The sequence below is a fragment of the Mesocricetus auratus genome, unplaced genomic scaffold (genome assembly GCF_017639785.1).
Source record: "Mesocricetus auratus isolate SY011 unplaced genomic scaffold, BCM_Maur_2.0 Super-Scaffold_100013, whole genome shotgun sequence".
Taxonomy (NCBI): Eukaryota; Metazoa; Chordata; class Mammalia; order Rodentia; family Cricetidae; genus Mesocricetus; species Mesocricetus auratus.
In genome coordinates, this window is record NW_024429196.1 from 28,665,221 (window position 1) to 28,687,013 (window position 21,793).

The following is a 21,793-nucleotide window of genomic DNA, read 5'->3' on the forward strand; positions in this document are numbered from 1 at the left end:
TTTCCAGAGATATTTAACTAAGAATGGAAGGCCTCCTCTGGATGTGAGGAGCACCAGTCCATGGGACAGGGGCTTGCATAGAATAACAGAAGGAGGAAGTAATGCTAGCACTATCATCCCTCTCTCTGCTTTCAAACTCTAGATGGAATATGGCAAGCTGCCTCACACTCCCTCAGCATTCCTTCCCTGACAGAAAGAATTGTATCCAGTCAGAATGGGAGCCGAAAGAAACCCTCCCTCATTTAGTTGCTTCTTATCGGCTGTTTGGCCACAACAAACAAGTAACCACCACAGACGGTAAGGACAGCATGTGTTCAGTTCTGGGAACTAAAGCACAGAGGCAGCTTGGATGAGCTGGTGGAATGGGATGCACTGTTGTTCGCAGATCTTCATTCTAAACCCAGGCCTTCATCAACAACTCAGAATGCTAGGATTCTTGGGTGAGTCCCATGGTAATTTTGACTTTTAATAAAGGACAGGATCCTAAATTCTGTCATTTGTAATAGCACAGATGAACCTAAAGAACACTCTGCTGAACAAGGCACCAAGGACAAATGCTGCCCGGTCTTACCTGTATGTAAGATCTAAAAGTGTGTGAAGTCACAAAAACATGGAGCGTAGTGGTAAGAGCAAAGACAAGGGAAGGGGACTGTGATGAAGAGATCCTGGTCAGAGGCGGCAAAGCTCAACACAAGAAGGGCAATCTCCTGTGGTACCTCATGGTGATCAGAGTTCATTAAAAAATCTGTAATTTAATATTGCTAAAAGAGCCAATTTTAAATGGTAGCACTCCAAAAGGCAGAGAGATGTGCTAAATCATGCGGTGGATGCGTTGTTATAATTGCATCATACCATAGTCCACAAACATAAACAAGTGTCTGTCAATGGGAAGAGGAAAGAGCACAAAATCCTGGGCAGGCCACTGCTTATAGCAGTTAAGGGCTATCTTATCAAAGTCCTGCCTCTAAGGCCTCCCTGCTCCACTTGGATGGAGCCAGAGATGGGATCAATGAGGTGTCAGAAGTCTTAGTGACAGCCCTCCCCCAAACAGATACCCAGGCTCTCAGGGGCAAGATGTCATTGTTCGCTGTTGTCTGAGAGAGAAAGCAAACCTTTACCAACATCTGAGGATGAGTGATTCCCAACACATAAGCTGTTATCATGAGTTGCCCTTGTATGTCCGGCTGAGATGGAATAATCTAAAACCACCCACTCTGACTGAGTCACACCCAGTGCTGTTCTTCCCTTCTTTTGCTCATTGCTACATCTTTCAAAATCTCAGCTTAGTCTTTGTCCTGCCCAGCCTCATCTCCACAGATTTATGCAGATACGTGACCCTAGTCACCTAGCAATATTCAACCTATAGCAATGATTTGATTCCTTAGTCCCTCCTCAAATGAAACAACCAAAGCCCACACCCCACATAAGGTTCTTGTAGCATCTTCTTATCTCCAAACTCCTCAGAGTCCCCGTGATCTACACACTCTCATTTCACTAACAATAAATTCAATATGCCCTGACTCCAGAGGTGTCCTAGTGACCTTTGGTTACTGGCTAAGTCCTCACTAAGAGCTGAGTACATTCTGGAAGTGTGTTGACTCTGTTTTGCTTGCTGTCTACCACCCGCTGCTGTCTTTATCAGGAAACCTGGCATGTCTCTGTCCATACGCCGCTGAAAAGACTATATTCTTTGCACATCCAATTGATTCTATGTCCTGTCATTCACCAGCAGTAAAAGCAATCTGTATGACACTGGTCAGGAATCCCAAACTATGTAGTATATATTTACTGAATGTGGTGGTTTGAAAGAAAATGCCCCCCATTGGCTTATAGGGAACATACTACTGGAGGGTATGACCTTGTTGGAATAGATGTGGAATTGTTGGAGGAAGTGTGTCTCTGTTCGGACAGGCTTTATGATCTCATATGCTCAAGCTACACCCATGGTGACCCGCAGTCTCCTCCTGCTGCATGTGGATAAAGATGTAGGACTCTCAGCTCATTCTCCAGCACCATGTCTGCCTAAATGCCACCATGAGCCAGCCTCAATTAAATTTTTTCCTTGATAAGAGTTGCCATGGTCATGGTGTCTTTCGTAGCAATGGAAATCATAACTAAGACATTGAGCATCTACAAGGAATACACCGGTCTCAAGCTTATAGGGAAATAATTTCCCTATGTACATATTGATCAACCTTCAAGAATTTTATTTGATATGGACACAGATCGCTCTTCATGAGGCCCCTGAAAGCTCCCATCTGTAAAGGAATAGGAAGCAAGTACATTCTAATAAATCTAAAGTTAAAAAACAACCCTGCCATCTACCAGCTCATTCTTATCTGGACATTGGCAAGAGGCATTAACAAAATGGTAATTTTTTCTTAATGGTTACTCAAAACCTGGGCTTTTTCCACAAGATTTTAAAATGCACAGGGTCATTGTTTTCAAACAATGTGCAGACTTTGATAGATTCACTATCCTTTCATGTTGGCAAAGGCATAAATGCAGGGATGCTAAATAACTATAGAAACTATTCCATTCCACTATTCCACCCTGGTACAGCCTTCAAACATCTCAGAATAATCAACCACCAAGGGAAACATCAAGGGGATAGAAAACCATCTGGTCTCTATGGCTAGAACACTTAAACAGCTTGTAAAGGGGAAAAGCTAAACCTCTCAACAAAACCTGGCAGGTGATAAACACAAGATTTATAAGATGTATCAACCAATTGCTGCAGACCAACAAGATCAAGATCAAGCCACAAGAAGACACTGATGGAACCCAGAGCCCCAGGCTGGAACAAAAAGACAAGCAGGAAAAAATCCTGCAAAGTAATAAAACTAATTACAGCTCTACTACCATAAATGCTACTCAAAAGAAATCTATTTATTCTCTTTACAAAGGATAGGAAATCCGAATAGAATAAAATTACACAGAATGTTGCCCACATAAAGCATTTGTTGAGCATTCCAACTCAGTTGTGAGAAGATTTTAAAGATAGCCCCATGAGAAAGGTCTATTCTATAATTATCTAAGTCAGTTATTTTTGGAGATCAGAAGGTACCGTCCAATCCAAAGAAGACTTCAACCTAAGTCCTGTGAGGCAATAAGCAGTTTCCAAACAACCCAGGTCTTCCAGCATATGTCTCTTTGAAATATTTCTGCTTGCTCTGCCTCTTCCTTTCCTCTTTGGTAGCCTCATGCGTTTCTTAGCTCATGGATTCATTCAACAAAAGTAACTTTCTGAGCCAAACAAGACACAAGTCTCATTTGTGTGTGAGTCACTCCATGCTTGATCACCCAGGCCACTGGAAACCTCTGAGAACTGAGTTTGACTCTTCAGGAAGGACTTGCTCACTGTGCTATCAAAGCATTGCTTCATGTCATTTCCATCTGTCTTTCTAAAGCCACCACCAGGAGGGTACAAAACTTCAAACTGAGAACTGCCCGAGGACAGTTCCCATTGTTCAAACCCTCTAATGTCCTCTTGATTTGGGGTGTGGTTTCCTCACCAAAATGGCATCGTCATATAAACAGAGCTGCTCCCTCCGCTAACATTTGCCTTCTAATCCCAGCATGCAACAGTGATCACTGCTGTCATTTTGTATGAGCCTTTTTGTACTCATCACATGGAAAAATAATTTTTAAAACAAAATTGGATCGTATCATCCACCATTTCCTGAAACTTGCTTTACAGTTATCATTAAATCTTTGTAGTTCGTTTTTGCAGATATACTTTCTTCTTATTGCAGGTCTTCTAGAATTCTACTGACAGGGGTGGGGTCCTTCTGAGGGGAGGAAAGTGTCCTTCTGAGGAGAAAGGCACTCTTCTGTACTGTTTATCCATCATGCCCTTCCCATGGCAATCACAATAAATGTATTTAAGTGTCAGAAAATAAGATATAATGACCTACCAAGCTTGTAACTTTTTTATTTATCCTCAAGACATTGAGAAAGATGTGAATGACTTCTTTTTTCCATATTTTTATTTAACTTTTTACACATGTCACTTTCAGCTCCCTCCCTCCCCTCCTCCCCCAACCCCCAATCCTCCCAACCCCTCACCCCCATTCTATCCTCCATCCACTCCCCAGGGAGGACAAGGGCCTCCATGAGGGATTTCCAGAGTCTGTCACATCATCCCGGGAATGGCCGAGGTTCTTTCCCATGTGTCCAGGCTGAGAGAGCATCCCTCTACGTGGCATGGGCTACCAGAGTCCCTCTGTATGCCAGGAATAAATACTGCTCCACTCTCCAAGGTCCCACAGATTGCCAAGGCCTCCTCTCTGTCACCCAGGTTCGGTCAGAGGATGTCTGGATCAGTCCCATGCTGGCCCCCCAATCATCAGTCTGGGGTCCATGTGATGCCCCTTGTTTAGGTCAGCTGCCCCTGTGGGCCTCGCCAGCCGGATCCCCTGTTGGTCATCACTCCTGTTTGCAAGTGGGTTCCAGGAGTTAAATTCAGTTCACAGCTGTGGGTGTCTGGATGTGGATAACTTCTAAACCTTCTGACTTCTTCCAAATGTAACTTCATGAGCACCCTTCAATTAACAGGCTGACCCTAACTTTTGGAACACACCACCATGATCCTTCAAACTGCAATAAAAAACTGAAAGACATTTAAAATTCCCTTCCTCAACTTACCCTCCACCGTCAGTTAAGTGCCAACTTCTATCATTTCTTGCTGTACTGGTTCCCATTCTTGCTGCTGTGACCCATTACCTGATGAGGAACAACTTTACAAATGAAGACCTTATTTTGGTTTACAGTTCAGAGGAATTCAGTGCACCATGAAGGAAATCATGTGATGGGAGTAGTTTCTGGCAGAGCATCAACCAGGGAGCAGAGAAAAGTGAATGCTAGTAGTCAACTGTCTTTCTCCCTTTGCTACTTTTATTTAACTTGGGACTCAGCCTATGAGATGGCACCACCAACATTCAAGGCAGGCCTTCCCTTCACAGTTCATCATCTTTGGAAAAGCTTGTTGTGCCTTGTGTGCTCACATTGACAAAGGCCAGTCTTGGAAAACATTCTCCATGTCACATTCAGGTCCCAAAGATACACAATTCTTACAGAAGGAATAACAGACTGTATTATCCTCACAGATATAAGCTAACACCTGTCTAGCCTATCTCCTAGGAAACATCTCTGATTACTTGAATAGCACGTTTCATTCTTCTTGGTGTGGTTGTTTGTAATGCTACTGTTCAATGAATGTGGACAAGTTAGAACTGCATAAAGCAGTGAATGACTGTCAAGTTGCAGTTTGTTTGATAAGTGGTAGCAATCTGTACCAGAGAGTCACCCAAGTGGCCCTATTGCAATGACACCATCATCCAGCAATCCAAGCCAGTTCTGAAGTACGGACTAGTTGAACCGAAACTAAGTATGATACATAAAACATGGTACAAGTCTGCATGTGGAGTGGTCAACCTGGTCAGAAGGAAACTATGACAAGATTCATAGGCTGCTGAATGTTTTCAGGCTGAAGTCTGCAACTCAGTGACCTCAGCTAAACATCATACAGTTGTGATGGCCTCAGCAGAAACAAAAATCTATCTATAATTCAACAGTCTCTCTGCCTTGCATGTCATAAGTCTCTATCATCTTGCAAAGTGTACCTATGTCAGGTTATTGGAAATTTATGATGAGATAAAGGAATAATTGAATAAAAATGAGGGACCATGAAAATTGTCCAGGGAACAGTTGCTCCCCTGACCTTTTATCGTACATGACAGAATAGCTGTGCATCATGGTAAAGTTCTTGGAATCCTGTGTAATGTTCCAGAAAGGGGGGAGGGGCAGCGGACAACAGTATGCAATGGAAAGAAACAGAGCAGTGATCGGCAGAAGTGACACTAAGGGTCTCCCCTGGGCTTTGGGAGGTACATGTCACCCTGATTCAATAAAACAGCTATGGGAATGGATATCTCTAAGCTTCATGGTGAGAAAAACAAATGAGGAAAATCACATCCTGCTGGTTGTCATCCAGATGTAAAGACACTCTGTTTTTGGATGACTGGTTAAGATGAGAGAGCTATGTTGTTAGCCAGATGTTCTCATATTTAGTTCAGATCTATATTCCCATTTGCACCCTAAGGCAATAATGCCTCATATTTTAGGAAGCACAGTCATGGCTGCCAGCTCTGTCTCCGGATTTGGGAGACCTTAGCAGACCCAAGTTGCTGTCAAGTGTCCTTTCTTACACTTTCTGGGGAAGCTAGAAAGAGACAACTAAATAGAGTTGGATCTGTGTTTCCTGTGTTATGATTTACAGAGCATCAGTGCCTTGAGGTACTCCAGGAAAATAATGGTCCCTTGATCAGATGACTAAGGAAATGCTGAGCATCCTGCGTCTCTCTTTGGAAAGAAATCATGTGCATTAAAAACTCATTAACCCCTTTACAAGAAAGGAAGTTGTATAACACACAGTACCACATGGGTGAACTTGGGAGAACCGCATGCTAAGTTAACTAAACCAAAGGAAGACAAATACAGTGTGATCTCACTTGCATGAGATCCCCACAATAGCCAAATTCCCAGAGAATGGAAGTAGAACAGTGGTTGTCAGGGGCTGGTGGGGAGGTGTTAAGAGTTACTCTCTAATGGGAACAGACTGTCAACTTAGAATGATGCCAAAGTTTGCAGATGAGCGTACAACCATGTAGCTGTCCTTCATGCTACTGAGCTATATGTACAACTGAAAAAGTTAAGATGGTAAAACTTATGCTGTGCCTTTCTACCACAACTGAAAACTGTATTTATGCCATGTTAAGAGCCATTCTAAATTTTCATTCATGGGACATTTGAAATGGAATTCAGAGCTTATGCTCTGAAGATGAGAAGGATGAACATAGAGACCAATGACCATAACCAGCCTCCTTCAGGCTATTTGGAATCAAGGCAAGACTAAACACTAGTACTGGAGTGCCTTCTACAGCCCACATACAATAGCTTGGGTGGTCTCTCTAAAACTCATGGTAGAATTTAATTCACATTGTGAGTTACGAAGAGGTGAGAGCTTTAAAAAGTGATTAGGTCACAGAAACTCACAGGTGATTGGTATCCCTCAAGAATGGGTCATTTTTGTACACATGCACACAGGACACACACACACACACACACACACACACACACACACACACACACACACACACTTATATCTATATAAAATGGAAGCCCCAAATAGGAAGCACACATATAATCGTCTTGTTAATTCTTTTTTCCTCAATTTATTTTATTTATTATTTATTTCAGATTTTTTAATTTAAATTAGAAACAAGCTTGTCAACCCCAGTTCCTTCTCCCTCCCCTGCTCCCAACTAACCCCGTATCCCTCCCCTTTATCCTGCCCAGAAGATGTGGGCATCTTCAAAGTCTGTCACATCATTTGGAGCAGGGCCTAGGCCCTCTACTATGTGTCTAGGCTAGAGAGTATCCTTTTATGTGGAATGAGTTCCCAAAGTCCAGTCATATACTAGAATAAATACTGATTCACTGCCAGAAGCCCCATAGATTTCTCAGGCCTCCTAATTAACACCCACTATCATGGGGTCTGGGTCAAACCTATGATGATTTCCCAGATATCAATCTGGGGTCCATGAGCTCCTCCTTGTTCAGCTGTTTCTGTGGGTTTCACCAGACTGGTCTTGACTACTTTGCTCATCACTGCTCCCTCTCTGCAACTGGATTCCAGATCAGTTCAGTGTTTAGCTGTGAGTGTCTGTTTCTGCTTCCCACAGCTACTGGATAAAGGTTCTAGGATGGCATATAAGGTAATCATCACTCTCATTATCAGGAAGGGTATTTAAGGTAGCCTCTCTACTATTGCTTAGATTGTTAGTTGGGGTCATCCTTGTAGATCTCTGGACATTTCCCTAGTACCAGATTTCTCTTTAAACCTATAATGGCTCCCTCGATTATGATATCTCTTTTCTTTCTCTCCTCTATTTTTCCCCTGACTCAAACTTCCTGCTCCCTCATGTCCTCCTCTCCCCTCCTATTTTCCCCTTCTCTATCTCCTTAACTCCCTCTCCCCTCCCCCCACACTCAAAATTTGCTCAGGAGTTCTTGTCCCTTTCCCCTTCTCCGGGGGGACCATGTATGTCTATCTATTTTAGGGTCCTCCTTGTTTCCTAACTTCTCTATGGACTGTAGGCTGGTAATCCTTTGCTCTCTATACAAAATTCATATATGAGTGAGTACATACCATGTTTGTCTTTTTGTGACTGAGTTACTTTGCTCAGGATGGTTTCTTCTAGTTCCATCCATTTACCTTCGAATTTCAAGATTCCATTTTTTTTTCTGCTGAGAAGTACTCCTTTGTGTAAATGTACCACATTTTCTCTATCCATTGTTCAGTTGAGTGACACCTAGGCTTCTTTCATGTTCTGACTATTACAAATAATGCTGTTATGAACATAGTGGAACAGATGTCTTTGCAGTATAGATATATGCCTAATAGCACAATTGTTGGATCTTGTGGTAGTCTGATTTTCATTTTCCTGAAGAATCTTCATGCTGATTTCCAAAGCCATTGTACGAGTTGGCACTCCCACCAGTACTGGAGTAGTCTTCTCCTTTCTCCACATGTCCAGCATAAACTGTCATTAGTGTTTTTGATTTTAGCTATTCTGACAGGAGTGAGATGGTATCTCAGAGTTGTTTTGATTTTCATTTCCCTAATGGCTAAGAATGTTGAGCACTTCCTTAACTGTCTCTCAGCCATTTTAGACTCCTCTACTGAGAATTCTCTATTTAGTTCTGTACCCCACTTTTTAATTGGATTACTTGGTGTTTTGGTGACTAGCTTCTTGACATCTTTGTAATTTTGGAGATTAGCCCTCTGTCAGATGAGGAGTTGGTAATATCTTTTCCCAATCTGTGGGCTGCCATTTTGTCATGTTGACTGTGTCCTTTGTCTTACAAAGGCTTCTCAGTTTCAGGAAGTCCCATGTATTAATTGTTGAACTCAGTGCTATGCTACTGGTGTTATGTACAGGAAGTAGTCTCCTGTACCAATTTGTTCAAGGGTACCTCCCACTTTCTCTTCTAAGAGGTTCAGTGTGGTTAGATTTATGTTGAGGCCTTTACTCCATTTGGACTTAAGTTTTGTGCATGGTGATAGATGTGGATCTATCTCCAGTCTTCTACATGACAGCATCCAGTTATACCAGCACCATTTGTTGAAGATGCTTTCTTTTCTCCATTGTATAATTTTGGCTTTGTCAAAAAGCAGGTGTTCGTAGGTGTGTGGGTTAGCATCAGGGTTTTCAATTCGATTACATTGGTCTTCCTGTCTATTATTGTGCCAATACCAAGTTGTTTTCAGGACTGTAGCCCTATAATAGAGCTTGAAGTCAGGGATGGTGATGCCTCCAGAAGTTCATTTATTGTACATGGTTGTTTTGGCCATCCTGGGTCTTTTGTTTTTCCACATAAAATTGATTGTTCTTTCAAGGTCTTCGAAGAATTGTGCCTGTATTTTGATGGGGATTGCATTGAATCTGTAGATTGCTTTTGGCAAGATTGCCATTTTTACTATGTTGATTCTACCTATCCAAGAGCATTGGAGATCTTTCCATTTTCTAGTATCTTCTTTAATTTCTTTCTTTAAAGACTCAAAGTTCTTGCTATACAGTCCTTTCACTTGCTTGTTTAGCATTACCCTGAGATATTTTATGTTGTTTGTGACTATTGTAAAGGGTGATGTTTCTCTGATTTCTTTCTCAGCCCATTTATTTTCTGTATATAAAAGGACTACTGATTTTTTTAGTTAATTTTGCATCCTGCCACTTTTCTGAAAGTGTTTATCAGCTGCAGGAGTTCCCTGGTAATTTTTTAGGTCACTTATGTAAACTATCATATCATCTGCAAATAGTGACCATCCTGAACGGACCTAGTCTCGTCTGATCTTGGAAGCTAAGCAGGGTCAGGCCTGGTTAGTACTTGGATGGAAGAATGGGTCATTTGTGAAAGCTGCCAACTGCAACATTTGGAGGCATCACCATCCCTGAGTTCAAACTCTATTATAGAGCTATAGTCCTGAAAACAGTTTGGTATTGGCACAACAATAGACAGGAAGACCAATGGAATCAAATTGAATACCCTGATATTAACCCATACATGTATGAACATCTGATTTTCGACAAAAAAGCTAAAAATATACAATGGAAAAAAGAAAGCATCTTAAACAAATGGTGCTGGCATGTAGAAGAATGAGCATAGATCCCTGTCTATGTAGAAGAATGAGCATAGATCCCTGTCTATCGCCATGCACAAAACTTATGTCCAAATGGATCAAAGACCTCAACATCAATCCAGCCACACTGAACCTCTTAGAAGAGAAAGTGGGAGTTACCCTGGAATGAATTGGTACAGGAGACAGCTTCCTGAACATAATTCCAGTAGCACAGACACTGAGATCAGCAATTAATAAATGGGACCTCCTGAAACTGAGAAGTTTCTGTAAGGCAAAGGACACAGTCAGCAAGACAAAAAGGGAAAAGATATTCACTAACCCCACATCTGACAGAGGGCTGATCTCCAAAATTTACAAAGACTCAAGAAACAAGTCTCCAAAACACCAAAGGATCCAATCAAAAAATGGGGTACAGAACTAAATAGAGAATTCTCAATAGAGGAGTCTAAAATGACTGAGAGACACTTGAGAAAATGCTCAACATCCCTAGCCATCTGGGAAATGCAAATCAAAACAACTCTGAGATACCATCTTACTCATGTCAGAATGGCTAAAATCAAAAGCACCAATGACAGTTTATGCTGGAGAAGATGTGGAGAAAGGGGAACACTCCTCCACTGCTGGTGGGAGTGCTAACTGGTACAGCCACTTTGGAAATCAGTATGTAGATTACTCAGGAAAATGGGCATCAGTCTACCACAAGATCCAGCAATTCCACTCTCAGGCATATACCCAAATGATGCACATTCATACAACAAAGATGTCTGTTACACTATGTTCATAGCAGGATTATTGGTAACAGCCAGAACCTTGAAGCAAACTAGATGCCCCACAACTGAAGAGTGGATAGAGAAAATGTGGTACATTTACACAATGGAGTACTATTCAGTGGAAAAAAACAATGGAATCTTGAAATTTGCAGGCAAATGGATGGCACTAGAAGAAACCATACTGAGTGAGGTAACCCAGTCACAAAAGAGAAACATGGTATGTACTCACTCATTTATGGATTTTAGACATGAATCAGGGGAGTGCCAGCATACAATCACACTGCCAGAGAGTCTAGGAAACAGAACCTCCACCCAGCGACTGATGAAAGCAGAGGCAGATACCCACAGACAAACACTAAACTGAACTAGAATCCAGTGTCAGAAAGAAAGAACTGATGGGCAAAGGAGATAAGAGTGGGCTGCTTTAACCCACAGAAACAGTTGACCTGAACAAGGGGGGAGCTCTTGGATTCCACATTGATGGCTGTGTGGAAAGCATGGGACTGACCCAGATCCCCTGAATGTGGGTGTCAGTGAGGAGATCTAGGTAATCTATGGGGCCTTGGGTAGTATTTACCCCTGGCGTACAAATAGACTTTGAGTGCCCATGCCACAGTATGGGAGGCTCTCTCAGCTAGGACTCTTGGGGGAGGGCCTAAGCCCTGCCCTGGATGAAATGACAGTTACTGGAGATCCACCATGGAGTGCCTCACCTTCCTTGGTGATCAGAGTGGAGATTGGGTGGGGGACTGGAGGACCTGGTGGGGAGGGCAGGGGAGGAGGGGAGGGAGAGGGAGCTGGGACTGACATGTGAAACAAGATTGTTTCTAACCTAAATAAGAAAAAATAATGGAAAGAAATAGGTAAAAAAGAAAAAAAAAGCTGCCAACTGTGGTTCTTTCTCTTGCGCATGCCCCTCTCACCATGCAATGCCCTTGGCATCCTCCGGACTTGTTTTAGTTACTTTTCTTCTTGCTTTGACAAAGCACTTGAGGAAAGCAACTTGAATAAGGAAGGGCTTACTTGGGCTCCCAGTTTGGAAGTGTAGTCCGGCGTAGCAGAAAAGGTGTGGTGCCAGGAGGCTGAAGCAGCTTGTCACAGTTGATCTGCTGTCAGGAAGCAGAGGCTCATGAGTATTGGTGCTCTCTCAATTCCTTGATCTTAGTCAGCCATGGAATCCTAGCCTAGGGAATGGCACCACCCACACTGGAAGCACGTTATCTTACTTCTAATCATGATGTATAGAAAACCCCTCACAGACACGCCCAGAATTTTGTGTACTAGGTGTTTCTAGATCCAGCTAAATTGACAGTCAATATCATCAGTCATAAGGCTCTTGAGAGTGTCCTGCCAGAAAGAGATCCTGTACCAGATGGGACTCCTCAACCCTGAGTCTCCCAGGCTCCAGAAATCTAAGGGAACCCCTTGATTCTTCATAAATGATTCAGTATAGCAACAACAACAAATGAAATAAGACACTGGACTTGCCCTGGTTTAAGAGGTCCACAGGGTAGCAGCTGCCTGAACACAACAAAAAGGGTCTGTGACTATGCTGAGAGCCCCAGAGGCTCAATACCAGGCAGCTCTGGGGTTTCTGCTTTCCGTTTTATCCTCTCACCTGATTCCCACCTCAGGGAGGAAAAGATTGTTCTGTTTGTTCTTTATTACTGTGTCATTGATCAAGTTGTCTTGCTTAAAGAGCTCATAAAGAATAAGCAAAACAACCCACTACTGCATCCAGACTAATTGCTTTGAACATTATGAATTTGTTAATTTGATCACTGGTCTACAGAAATAGCATTTCAAATAGTTTCACCTAAATGCTTGTTTGATTGAGGAAACTCCACCCTGCAGAACATTGTTTCTTTCAGTTTAGATGTCCTCTCTAGCCTCTTTCCGTATTTCCATACCCTTCACTGCTAGTCCCATCTACTACTCACAGAGATCATTCAGAATTTAAATGAAGTGCAGGACAGTCAAGTGCAGGTTCCCTAATGGCCCTTGTCCAAGTATATCATGCATACTTTCTCATGGGAGCTGAGTCTATAGTGATAACTAGTCTCTGGTCTCAAAGGAATATATATATATGTATATATATATAATGATATTTATATATGTAAGTTAGAAACAATCTTATTTTACATATCAATCCCAGTTCCCTCTCCCTCCATCCTCCCATACCCCCCCAATGATCCTCTCTTCCACTCCCTAGGGAGAGTGAGGCCTTCCATAAGGGATCATACAATCTGTCAAGTCATTTGGGACAGGGCCTACCCCCCCCCCATGTATCTAGGCTAAGAGAGTAGCCCTCCATGGGAAATGTGCTCCTGAAGTCTATTCATGCACTAGTGATTCATCCTGGGGATGACTCAGCCATTAAAGGCTAGGCTCACAACCAAAAATACAAGAACTTTTATTCTTCATTTTCCCTTCCTTTAATACAACTACTATTAAATGTGTTACACTTACTCATCAAATTCTAAATTCTTAATTCACCTGGCAATACTATCCTTTGCCTTTGTTCCTATGCTCTGCTCTCTCCTTTTCCTTCTTGTTTAACTAATTCTACTCTAGAATCACTCCACCTGGATATGTCTGCACAAAGTTTCCCCATCACCTCTAGCACACAATCTATAAGCTCTTTTTATTTGAAACCTCTCCCTCTAATCTGAATCCAGCTTAAAAGGTTGTATTCCAAGCCACCTTGGCCTGAGCTTTTCCCAGAATGCCCTACTGTTGTTTCCTGCATTAGTAACATCTCATTTGTACACATGAATGGAAGTTTGCTATTTATTGTCAAAGCATCCTATATTAAACCTGGATTTTTGTTCTTAGGAAATTCCTTTAGATGTTTTTATTTTATGTGTTTACTCATACATCTAATTTTTCTACTGCACTCTAAAATACTTTAAAGCAACAAGCACAAATGCATACATAAACACATATATAAACCAAATATTAAAATAGCTCAGCAATACGACATGAATCAATAAGGTGGCTGTGCAAGAAATGGTCTGAAAATTGTTAGACTAGAATTCCATTTCACTCCTTGGATAGATGATGAAATATCAATTTAGGTGGATGGGATGATGAAGAACCAATGCAACCATTCAATTTCTAGTCATGATGATGGGCATAACAATTTCAAACCAGCAAAAGTAAATTCAGCAATGTGTATTTGCTTATTGCTTGGGTCCTCATGCCTGCCATGGGCAGGCTGGTTAACAGTGATTCTGGAGTCTCTTTTCCTGCCATCTTTAACCCATGATCTCCTTGGGGACTCATAGTGTGTACCACTTTTGTCCCTGCTCCAGGAACCAGTCTCGACTTAACCAGTAGAAAGTGAACATTTTTCTCTTTTATTTATTTTTCTCTCATGTATTACATCCCAACCATAGTTTCTCTTCTGTCCTCTTTTCCCAGTACTGCCCTCATCTCCCCTCCCCTGCAGATCCACTCCTCATCCTTCCCTTCAGAAAAGGGCAGGCCTTCCAGAGATAGTAACCAAACATAGCATAACAAGTTGTAATCAGACTAGGAACATCCTCGCATATTAAGGGAGGATGAGGAAACCTAGTAAGAGGAAAAGGGTCCCAAAAGCAGACAAAAGAGACAGAGACAGCCCCTGCTCCCTCTGTTAGGAGTGCCACAAGAAGACCAAGCTAAACAACCAGAGCATATTCAGAGGACTTGGGTCAGACTATGTATGCTCCCCGACTGTCAATTCAGCCTCTGCGAGCCACTGTGAATGCGGGAATCATTTTGTTGACTTTTTTCTTCTTTTTTTGCTGGTCATGTTTGGTTCTGTCCTAGGTCTCTGGGCTGTCCAAACTCTGGTTCCTGGCCTTCCAGGCAATGTCAGGCATGGGCTCCCTCTGGTGGCATGGGTGTCAAGTTCCACCAGCCTTTGTTTGGCCACTCCCTTTTTTTTCTTTTTTCTTTTTTCTTATTATTTTAATTTTAAATGGCTTGTTTTACATGTCAATCCCAGTTCCCTCTCCCTCCCCTCCTCCCTCACCCCCCCACCATCCCTCCCATCCTCCCACCCTATTGCCAATTCCTTCCTCATAGGGGATATCTAGAGTCTGTCATTTCACTCAGGGTAGGGTCCTGGCACTCCCGTAAGAGTCCAGGCTGAGAGAGCATCCCTCTTTATGTTATGAACAATGTCTGTTTGTATTCGTGGGATGAACACTGATCCACTGCTCAGCTGCTCAGGGCCCCATAGGTTGCCCAGGCCTCCTCACCGACTCTCACATTCAGGGGGTCTGGATCAGTCCCATGCTGGCCTCCCAGCTGTTGGTCTGGGGTCCAAGAGCTCTCCCCTGTTCGATCAGCTGTCTCTGCTGGTTTTGCCAGCCCATTCTTTGCCAATTTGCTCATTGCTCCTCTCTCTCTGTCACTGGGCTCCTTGGGTTCAGTTCAGTGTTTAACTGTGGGTGTTTGACTCTGCTTCCATCAGTCACTGGATGAAGGCTCCAGAATGGTTATAGACATCAAATTCATTATCAGGAATGGGCATTCAAGGTGGTCTCTCCACTATTGCTTAGCTTGCCAATTGGTGTCATCCCTTTAGATCACTACAGGTCACTCTGGTGCCTGATCTGTCTTCTAACGTATGATTCCCTCTTCCCCCTATTCTACCCCCCCATTCAACCTTCCTGTTCCCCCATGACCTACTCTCTCTTTCTCTTCTCCCCCTATTTCCCAGCTCCCACTCCCCCCCCCAGCCCACCCCTCGCCGTGTTCCCCATCTGTTCAGAGGATCTTGCCTCATTTCTCTTCTCTTGGGTACCATGCATATCTTTTAGGTTCTTTCCTGTTTCCCAGACTCTTTGTCAGTGGGAGTGCAGACTGGCACTATCCTGATCCATGTCTAAAATCCATATATGAGTGAGTACATACAATGTTTGTCTTTTTGTGACTGGGTTACCTCACTCAGGATGGTTTCTTCCAATGCTATCCATTTATCTGGGAATTTCAAGATTCCATTGTTTTTTTCTGCTGAGTAATACTCCATTGTGTAAATGTACCACATTTTCTCTATCCACTCTTCAGTTGAGGGGCATCTAGGTTGCTTCCAGGTTCTGGCTATTACAAATAATGCTGTTATGAACATAGTGGAGCAGATGCCTTTGTTGTATGAATTTGCCTCTTTGGGATATATGCCTAAGAGTGGAATTGCTGGGTCTTGTGGTAGATTGATTCCCACTTTCCTGAGGAATCTCCATACTGATTTCCAAATAGGCTGTACGAGCTGGCACTCCCACCAGCAGTGGAGGAGTGTTCCCCTCTCTCCACATCCTCTCCAGCATAAATTGTCTTCGGTGTTTTTGATTTTAGCCATTCTGACAGGAGTAAGATGGTATCTCAAAGTTATTTTGATTTGCATTTCCCTGATGGCTAAGGATGTTGAGTACTTTTTTAAGTGTCTCTTGGCCATTTTAGCCTCCTCTATTGAGAATTCTCTGTTTAGTTCTGTACCCCACCTTTTAGTTGAATCTTTTGGTGTTTTGGAGACTTGCTTCTTGAATTCTTTGTAAATTTTGGAGATCAGCCCTCTGTCAGATGTGGGGTTAGTGAATATCTTTTCCCATTCTGTGGACTGCCTTTTTGTCTTGTTGACTGTGTCCTTTGCCTTACAGAAGCTTTTTAGTTTCAGGAGGTCCCATTTGTTAATTGTCGATCTCAGTGCCTGTGCCACTGGTGTTATGTTTAGGAAGTGGTCTCCTGTACCAACTCGTTGAAGAGTATCTCCCACTTTCTCTCCTAAACATTTCAGTGTGGCTGGATTTATGTTGAGATCTTTGATCCATTTGGACCTAAGTTTTGTACAAGGCGATAAACATGGATCTATCTGCAGTCTTCTACATACCAGTACCCAGTTATGCCAGCACCATTTGTTGAAGATGCTTTCTTTTTTCCATTGTACAGTTTTAGCTTCTTTGTCAAAAATCAAGTGTTCATAAGTGTGTGGGTTAAAATCAGGGTTTTCAATTCGGTTCCATTGGTCTACCTGCCTATTTTTGTGCCAATACCAAGCTGTTTTCAGGACTATAGCTCTATAATAGAGCTTGAAGTCAGGTATGGTGATGCCTCCTGAAGTTCCTTTATTGTACAGTGCTGTTTTGGCTATCCTGGGCCTTTTGTTTTTCCATAAAAAGTTGATTAATGTTCTTTCCAGGTCTGTGAAGAATTGTGCCAGAATTTTGATAGGGATTGCATTGAATCTGTAGACTGCTTTTGGCAAGATGCCATTTTTATTATGTTGATCCTACCAATCCAAGAGCTCTTGGATTGGCCACTCCCTTTAACCCAGCCCATCTTGCAGACAGGACAACTATAGATCAAGAGTTTCCTGGCTGGGTTGAAACTGAGCATTTGGATTTTCTGGTGACCTGGGCTAAACGGTAGAGTCGATGAGCGTTCAACCGTGTTCAGACTCAATTCAGAAACTCAGAAATCTGGTGTGGACTCAGCCACGTGGAGACTTATTCTCAAAGAACTTAATGTTCAGGACTTACAACAGAGCTGTAAAATGGTTAAACCCAAAAGAGGTTTATGTCCATTTAGGATCTGCACAAAGACAGAAATTAGTTTTCAGATAAATGGATCTTTTCAAACCTTTGCTACTCAGTGCCTTAGTCCTTTGGAGATGCAGTAAAAAAAACCCAAGCTGGATAATACCAGACATTTGTTTTTAATATAGATTTTGTTTATTCGTGGAAAGCTTCATGCGCGTATGCAATGTACTTTGGTAATATCCTCCTCCAACTTCATTTTCTTAAGAAAAAAATACCTTGAGTCCAATTAGTACTGTCCTTGGTCATGGGCATAAGGCCCTCCTCCACTGGAGGGTGGGTAAACCCATTTTGTTTTGTTTTGTTTCTTTTTACCATTATAGAAGTTGTAAAGTTCAAAGTCCAAGTTATTATAGATTTAGTGTCTGTAAGGTTCTGCTTCTTTGGTAGAGATGTCTTCTTACCCTAACTGCTTAGGCAGAAGGCACCCCTCACCTCAATGTTTCCCCCTCTCTTCCTAACCAAGAAGAGAAAAGCCGTTTTTAACAGCTCACATTTGACAGGTTTTCTGAAATTACAAAATCTGAAACGCTTCATTTCCTTAGCTTTTCATTTGTGCCAGTTACTTTCACAAATACTGCACAAAATTTTAGATTGCTAACTCATGTGTATATGAGTATGACAGTTGTATGTGTGAATTTATGCATGTGTGCTTGTGTGTGTGCATGTGTACTTATGCATGTGTGGATGTGGATGTTTGTGTGTTTGTGAATATATTCATATGTGTGTTAGGTCTGTGTGTGTGTGTGTGTATACATGCAAGCACACCTGTGAAGACTAGAGGGCACAACCTCATGTGTCCTTCCTCAGATGTCAGCTACTTTGTTTTTTGAGACAGGGTCTGTCTCTGGCCACCCACCAAATAGATGAGACTGGCTGGCCAGTGAACTCCAGTGCTATCTGCCTCTGCCTCCCCAGTGCTAGGGTGGGATTACAAGCTCACACCATGACACCCAACTTTTAAAATGCTGTTTCTTGGGCACAACTCAAAACTTTGTGGTTGCAAAGCAAGTGCTTTATCAACTGAGCTATTTCTACAGCCAGATTTTTCTTAAGGAGAACCCCATAGATTCTGAATCTCTGGGCCTATTTGCTATATCTTAAGGGGATGCGCTGTTCCCTCTCCTGGGGCTGCTTCTACCTTGTACTTTTCTGAGAGTTCGCTAACTGACTCTGCAGACCAGCAGATAGCCATTCTCCCTGGGCAGATCCCATTTTGTTCCTTCCTTCCTTCCCACACTTCAAACCTCTTGGTCTGTTCATCTCCTCCAGGCCTTGATCCTCTTTCCTTTTGCTAACACTGGCCAACTTAGTATTCCTGGCAGAATTCAGGTGCATCCTGCGGATGCTCTTCCAAGTCCTCGATAAAGACTGCTAATAAACTCAGCCCTCACAGTCACCCCTGGGACACTCTGCTAAACACCTCCCTGCAGCCAGAGCTGTGGCCACTTAGTCATTGGTTCCATTGCCTTCGGTTTATAACTTCGGAGCCAGTTTTCAATATGCATCACAGTTTTCCTATCTCAGCCAATTTGAATGAATTTTGCAAGTAAAATTCCATGGGACAATTTCGTCAAGTGTTTTGCTAAAGTCCAAATGTGTAACATCTGCCATGTTCCTCTTATACACATTCAAGCAGTAGACTGCATACATGTGTGAGTGTGTGTGTGTGTGAGCGCACGCGTGCATGCATACATGCATACATACATACATGCATGGGTATTCACAGTTCTTTTCAAGAAGCAAGCTGATGCTACATTTTTCTGGTGCAATTGGTCCCTAACAAACCTATGCTGCTTTGGTCCTGGATTGAATTATCCTCTGGTTTGGTTCTCATTAATTTTCATGGGTGAGCATTCTTTTTCTCTCCTAATATTTTTCTTGTACTATAAACAATTATGTTAGCTAAACAGCAAAACAGAACTTATAGCACTGTATTTCACAGACTCGCCTTATCCCCTATTGAAGGCTTCAGGGGTTTGCGCTCTTCTCCCAGCTGCTTCTAATCAAGGCTAATTCCTTCTCACGGCGTCCCCCTCCATCCCGTTCTGAGTGTGGACACCAATCTTCCCATTCAACAAGATGACTCAGGGAGCTTGGGAGGCAGAATCTCATTTCCTCTCCTTTTCTATGGCTAGCTGCTGGCCTCCCGGTGGTCAATTTGCCTGCTTTACATGCTTCTCAGACTCCCCCTGGCCCTCCTCCCTTCCAGTGTGAGCATTTTGCAGAGTAGGACTGCTTCCTTACCTGTTCCTTAACCTTTGGATGAAGCAAGAAAAATGGAGTAAACCCAGGGTGTGACCATAAGGTGAATCCATAGCTGAGACAAACTGTAGGGCATTCTCTCTTTCAAAATCAAGAGAGGTCCTAAGGAATTACAGGCAGTTAATGTTTGCCAGAAGGGTGTGCTCCCAAGTTTAATTCTCTCTGAATATCTATATGCAGTTAACAGTGGCTGGAAAAGGATAGACATTTTCTTCAATAGTATAACCACTGCTATGGGGTCAGTGCTCCTGTATATAACCTCTTATCCATGCTCCTGTAAGCAACTGCAATGAAACTCATTATCTTAGCAAACAAACAAAATGTACAAGAATGTATAAAGGGCACTAGTTGGGAAGATGATGGGGATCAGTGAGGGGGAAGGATAAGAAAACCAGTGGGGAGTTGTCCTTGTTAGGGTTTCTACTGCTGTGAGAAGACACCAGGACCACAGCACCTCTTATAAAGGAAAACATTTAGCTGGGTGGCTTACAGTTCAGAGGTTCAGTTCATTATCATTATGATAGGACATGGTGACATACCGGCAGACATGGTGCTAGAGAGGTAGCTGAGAGTTCTATATCTTGCTCAGGCACAAGGAAGTGTCTGTCTCACTGGACATCGCTTGAGCATATCTGAGATCTCAGATCCTCCCCCAGAGTGACACACTTCCTCCAACAAAGCCACACCTACTTCAACAAGGTCACACCTCCTAATGGGGACCATTTTGTTTCAAACCACCACAGGTATTTATGAGCCAAACACATTTTACACAGGTATGAAAATGTCATCATGAAACCCATTGTCATAGATAATTAATATATGCTAATAATTTTAAAGAAAAGTCAGAAAATAAACATCATGATTTTCCAATAACCAGGTCATTTTTGGGTTCTAATATGTTGCCTACAACTGTCATTGCTCAGAGCTCACATTTGACACCTACATTGTGCTTGGTACTTTAAAAACCAAATCCTCCTCCTAATACTGTCAGATGGAGTGCCTGGTTTCTGAGATCAGGATGCCTATGAAAAACAATGCTAAGAATATTCCATAAATCCTTTAGAATTTCATTCCAATTTCCTAGTTAAATGTTAAAGTTAGCATCATGAATTTCTTTGTGAAAATCCAGTAATACTAGAGACATTATAATCACTCTGTGCTTTGTTTGAGATTCTCCACAGTTATTCAAATGCTGCCATCACTTATTTTGTATGTTCTTACCAAGTTGAGAGAACATACCAGACACTAAACTAAGCTGCAAGGAAGCCTCCCCAGTTTACTTCATGCTTTCACTTCAGCTCTCCATTAACCTTGTTCTGCTTTGTCACCATCCAGTCCTGACACACTCACCTTCTTGTTGAAAAAGTAACTCAGACCAAAGAAGGGAAAATGTTGCCCGGACAGTCATCAGACCAGAAAACTGGGCACAGATGAAGCCATCTGCAAAGCTCCCAAGGTAACAAACAGTATTTCACCATGGACATAACATGATTCTAATGTGTCTAGTGATGACCTGAGAGACTGTACTAGGAATAGCTAGTGGCAGCAGTGAATTTCTTCCCCTGCTGAGTGAACATAGAGATATTAGGGGAGCTAAAGTGTTGCAGAAGTTCTCTGAAGGTGGAAAATGTAAAGCCACTTTCTTTCGATTCATTCTGAACTTATTGAGTCTTGGGGTCCAAAGAAGCCTGTGAGCACTCAGAGACAAAGGGCAGATCAAGAACTCAAAGCAGATGTTTCTATATTCATTTCCTGCATTTTCTTCCAGGTCTTGGAGACTAACTAGAAGGAAGGGCTCCCAGAACCTTTTGTATTTGACATCACTGTAGAAGGAATACAACCTCTAACTTTGCCTAGAAGATCTGATCACTTTAACAGAAATAAACTTAATTGTATAACTCAGATGCAGAGTTTGAGGTAAGAGGTTCTCATATCTACATTGGGTGTTCCTATGAAAACAAGACCCTGAGTCC

The 21,793-nt window shown here is 42.4% G+C and overlaps 1 long non-coding RNA gene across 1 annotated transcript; it reads left to right on the forward strand.

Annotated features, from left to right (window-relative positions):
* The first annotated feature begins 139 nt into the window (after positions 1-139).
* On the forward strand, positions 140-21,715 carry LOC121143527. The gene is made up of 3 exons (XR_005880760.1): positions 140-297; positions 21,156-21,276; positions 21,589-21,715. It is a non-coding gene; the product is annotated as an uncharacterized LOC121143527 (long non-coding RNA).
* The last annotated feature ends 78 nt before the right edge of the window (positions 21,716-21,793 follow it).